At 55.1% G+C, this 5227-nt stretch overlaps 1 pseudogene across 1 annotated transcript; it reads left to right on the forward strand.

Moving 5' to 3' along the window:
- Positions 1–1167: 1167 nt before the first annotated feature.
- On the forward strand, positions 1168–3923 carry LOC144713173 (putative N-acetyltransferase HLS1; annotated as a pseudogene). The gene is made up of 3 exons (XR_013583973.1): positions 1168–2123; positions 2225–2373; positions 2783–3923. The product of XR_013583973.1 is annotated as a putative N-acetyltransferase HLS1 (transcript).
- The last annotated feature ends 1304 nt before the right edge of the window (positions 3924–5227 follow it).

A 5227-nucleotide genomic window follows, 5' to 3' on the forward strand; every position in this document is an offset into this window, starting at 1 on the left:
ATGCGTTTTCTCTTTCTCTCTCCCTCTCTCTCTCTTTGCTGTGTTCTCTCTCGCCATCTCCCTCTCTTTCTCTCCCTTTTAAACCTCTCTCTCTCACTGGCTAGTCTCTCCTTGGTCACACACTTCCCAGCTCACCGAACCCTTCAACGGTGAACTCAAGGAAGATTCACCTGTCATCCAAAATCTCCGTCAACTGATGCCCACAACCCATCGACACTAGACCGTCAACCCGCGTCCGCGTGGCCGTCCTGCATCAGAGACACACACAGCTAATATCGTTATATTCCTCCACTTACAACAATAAATGTAGGTTTGTATTTATATGACCACATAATAGTTAGTAAGTTTTCTAGGTTCTAGATCCAAGCCATTATAAGAAACACAACGGTTATATTAAGATAAGATCCTACCGTTAAATTAACCCCCATCCTGATCGTCTATCTTTGTTCCTATCTGTGTTTAATCCTATACCTGACACTAGCGGCTAATCTCATAATGGGTACTATGTTCATTTCTTACTAACTAATCTTAACGTTAGATCCTCTTGGTCACGTAGGGGTCCTTATTGCTGACTTGTCAACTATTTCGTTGACTCTCTTGGTCCGCCATCAAAATCGAGGAGAATCTTCGATAGGCTGTGCGCAGGAAAACGGGAAAGAAGAAGGGCTCGGAGCCCGGCGGTAGCCCTGTAAGCTCCTTTGCGTCTGTATTCCCAGGGAGAATCAGACTCTCACGGCCCCCCTTAAAACCTGGAGTGCTTTCTGTTTCATAGGAAATGCTATTCTAAACATAACAGAGCGGATGCTTCGGAGTTTTGCGTATGTTACCATAACAAAGCGCGGAAAATGAAGAAGATGTCGCCATCCACAACCACGTGAAAATATACTTGTCATGGACAAGCCGTGATTCCTCCCTAGGAACTGATAGGAGCTTCGTTTTCAAACGACGAGGAAGGAAGCTTGCATCTCTTTATTGGATGGCGATGTGGATGGGGATGAGGATGAGGATGAGGATGAGGATGAGAACTCTTGACGACTATTGCTGAATTTCTGTAAGAGAAAAGAAACCGAGACGTTAAAAATCCATAGATTTCCTTGAGCCCAGATATACGAAAAGACACTGCCATTCGAGAAGTATCTACCGCGGGATCAACAGACACATAAACGTCAAGCGAGTGAGAACAAAAGGTTTCAGGGCACGTCATCTGATGTGCAGAAGTTAGGACGGGAGCTGTGGGGGGACTGCCAGAGCATCCAGATTAAATTGTGGGGGCCGCTCACGAGATATCCTCCGCGGGCGGCCCGGCACACTGGTTCTGCACCAGGATAGGACGGGCGCTTCATTCGAGCAAGGCCGCCAAGGTCCAATAACGGGCCGGGCCCCCTCCGCCAGCGCGCGCCCTCGGCCCGCACGTTCACAGCCCCCGACCTCTGTCGTCCTCTCCGGTCACAAGTTCTGTCGCTGTTTCCTTCCCTAATCAATCCTTCAGCGCCCGCACCAGCTCTGCTATCGAGGGGGGCACTCACCAGCGAGCAGCGACGGCCAGCCCCTGTGCTTAAAGTAAAAAGAGAGCGAAACTGCTACTCTTTGAGTGACGTTCTCGCTTCTGTTTTCAATCACTACCGTCCTTTTTTCCCATCTATCCGATACTGTCAGGCTCTAGATCTCGGCACCCCTTCTCCCTTAATTCCCCTGAGCCAAGGCTGGCCCATCGTAGGTTGATTGTATGCTCGAGTGGGCGTCAGGCGATAGTGGAGATGCAGCAGGACTCGGGACGTCCGACGTTACGGCAGGCAAAAGATGGGAGAGAAACCGACGATAGTATAAAATTCGGCTTCCAGAAGCAGAAGCGATAAGTATTGGCGGTTGGCAGTCAGTGAGCAAGAGGAGACATGGCGGGGGAAGAGAGGATCAGCGTGAGGGAGTTCGAGCCGGAGAGAGACTCTGCGGCGGTGGAGGAGATGGAGAGGCGGTGCGAGGTCTCCGGGGAAGGCGATAATGGCGAGAAGACGGATAAGAGTAAGATGAAGAAAAAGAAGAAAAAGGAGGGGACGTCTCTGTTAGTTGACCTCTTGGGCGATCCTCTCTGCAGGGTTCGATACTTCCCCGACAACGTCATGCTGGTAAGCCCCCCCCGCCAAGCACAGGGTCAATTATAGGAAACGTTCCTCCCATTACCGTCGTGGGTTTGTTCATGGTATCTTGGCTCGTCGATTTTGTGTAGATTGCCGAATACGGCGCTGAGAAGGAGATGGCGGGCGTGATCAGGGCCTGCGTCAAGACCGTAACAAGAGGCAGTAAGGAACCTGACGGGTCTCCTGCTTACTCCAGGGTGGCCTACATCCTCGGCTTGAGAGTCTCTCCCCAGCACAGGTCTTTCTCTCTCTCTCTCTCTCTGACGCACACACATCTCTTTCTCCCACCCACACTCCTCTCAGATCCCTCTTTTCTCTCTCCTCTCTCTTTCTCTCATCTCTCCTTTCTCTCGCTCTTAGATCGATATATCCCTATCGTACGCTAAGATGCATGGAAGGCTGGTGCCCTTCGTGGGCGTCTAACGTAGGAGGGGACCCGCCATCGTTCCCCCCCCTGCTGCATCCATGCATAGAAACAATGATTAGCCGTCGGCCTCATTATTCTACGCCTGCTTTCTCCTTTCTCTCGGCCTTGGCCACATACCGTAATCAGCATAAAGCCCGAGAACCGCCCTGGGGGAGTTCTCGGCGCAGAGGACAGTTTCTTGCAGAGGGAAGAATGAACGTCTCATTGCACCATTTTGCAGGCGAATGGGGGTGGCGACGCGACTTGTGGCCGCGGCGGAGGAGTGGTGCAAGAAAGAAGGCGGCGCGGAGTACGCGTACATGGCGACGGAACGCTCCAACGCCGCCTCCCTGAACCTGTTCACCGCCAAGTTCTCGTACACGCCGTTCCGTTTCGCCAGCGTCCTCGTCCAGCCCGTCCACGCCCATCCCATGAAGCTGTCCAAAGGCGTCACCGTCCTCCGGTTGGCGCCGCCCTTCGCGGAGTCCTTCTACCGGCGCGTCTTCTCCTCGTCGGAGTTCTTCCCCAAGGACATAGGCGCCATCCTCAACAACCCCCTCTCCCTCGGCACGTTCTTGGCGGTGCCGTCTTGGGCCGCGGCGGACTACGAATCTCATCCGCCGGCGAGCTTCGCCGTGATGAGCCTCTGGAACAGCAAGGAGATGTTCAGGATGCAGCTCACGGGAGGCTCCGCGGCGGCGAAAGCGGTCATCCGGTGGTGTCGCGCCGCCGACGATCGCCTGCCGTGGGCGCGCATCCCCTCCTTGCCCGACCTGTTCCGCCCGTTTGGGATGTATTTCATGTACGGGCTCCACGCGGAAGGCGGGGCCGGCGCGCTTCTCGTACGCGCTCTCTGCCGGCTGGCGCACAATCTGGCGCGAGAGGACCGCGGCTGCGCCGCCGTGGTGACGGAGCTGGCGCGTGCGGACCCTGCTCGCGCCGGGGTTCCCACTGGCGCAAGCTTTCCTGGGACGAGGACGTTTGGTGCATGAAGAGCCTCGCGGAGGGTCCCCCATCCAACGGCGACGACGAGGATTACGGCAACTGGGCGAGATCTCAGCCGTCCGCGGCCCGCATCTTCGTGGATCCCCGCGACTTCTAAGATCCCCGACAGGCTAGGACACCCGGCGGTGAGAATTTTGTTGCAGCGGCGGCCCGTCACCGCTGGTCTCGACCGCCATGAGAGGCGGAGCTTCTAAGCTTCCTGGAGACCGATCGACGGTCCTCGGGACTTTTGTTTCCACCGTTTATTATATCTGATAACCGATTCCAGTCGTAGAGGAAACTGGAGGTCTCCTTTCAAACCCAATTACCCTTTCGTTTCTTCGTCGGAGCCTTCTTTCTAGTTATCTCCAGCTCAGACAAGAATTGTAGCTTTGTGATTTGGAATTGTGTCTGCGAGTGAGTGTGCGAGGCGGAATTGATCGAGCAGGGGACCAGCAATAGCAAGACTAAGAAGAAGAGCGACGGAGGAATTTTGGAACAGAGATGTCTTTTACGACGATAGGTCCCCTCGCCAGTTCACTGCCCCGAAAGAGAAGAAAAAGTTAGACTCTCCGTCGTACTTTCTCGGGACATGGGGAATTCTAAGTAAACAAAAATAGTAGGGGGAATACTACGAAACGTCAAGAACTCGTGTTTTTGCCAGCCCAGGAACATGAACTTTTGGTCTTGTTCAAAAATTAGCACGGTCCAATAAGAAGAGCCCAAGTGGCATCTTTTTTTGCCAGCTGTGGTCAACTGCTGACGTGTTAGCCACCGTGGCAGCCAGGTGGACTCCACGGTGGCATCCATGTCAGCAGCCGCCGCAGACGCTGCCCGTGACCGTCCGCCAACGAGGCCGACCTCCGGCCGCCGCCGACTCCGCCCTTCTCCGGCCGCCGCAGACGCCGACCTCCGGCCGCCGCCGATGCCGCCCGTCTCTCTCTCTCTCTATCTCTATCTATCCATCTGTTTCTATCTCTCTCTCTCTCTTCCCGCCGTTTTGCGCCGTTTTTCTCTCCTCGCAACGCCGCAACGTCGTTCTTCAACGTTTGATTTGTCGATCTTCTTCTTCTTCGGCGGCGGCGGCATCGGCGGCGACCGGAGGTCGGCGGCGTCGTCGGACGGAGACGGGCGGCGTCGGCGGCGGCCGGAGGTCGGCGTCTGCGGCCGCCGGAGAAGGGCGGAGTCGGCGGCGGCCGGAGGTTGGCGTCGGCGGCGGCCGGAGGTTGGCGGCGTTGGCGGACGGTCACGGGCAGCGTCTGCCGCGGCTGCTGACATGGATGCCACCGTGGAGTCCACCTGGCTGCCACGGTGGCTAACACGTCAGCAGTTGACCACCGCTGGCAAAAAAAGATGCCACTTGGGCTCTTCTTATTGGCCCGTGCTAATTTTTGAACAAGACCAAAAGTTCATGTTCCTGGGCTTGCAAAAACACGAGTTCTTGACGTTTCGTAGTATTCCCCCAAAATAGTAATGCCAAGCCGAGAAATGATTGACGTGTACGGTGAGGAAAAAGAATGAGATGAGAGCAATGGATTCTGCCGCGGCCGATCTCATGACGTGGCCAATGCAAATTTGACTTTTTCTTTGTCTCTCAAGTCCCGAGTCCCAAGTTCCCAATCCTAGTACAGGACACAGAAACAGAGCCCGTGACAAATACTCCAAGGAAAAATCTGCTCGACGAGACTTGCGTACTGTTCGT

Source organism: Wolffia australiana, chromosome 15, assembly GCF_029677425.1.
Source record: "Wolffia australiana isolate 7733 chromosome 15, ASM2967742v1".
Lineage (NCBI taxonomy): Eukaryota > Viridiplantae > Streptophyta > Magnoliopsida > Alismatales > Araceae > Wolffia > Wolffia australiana.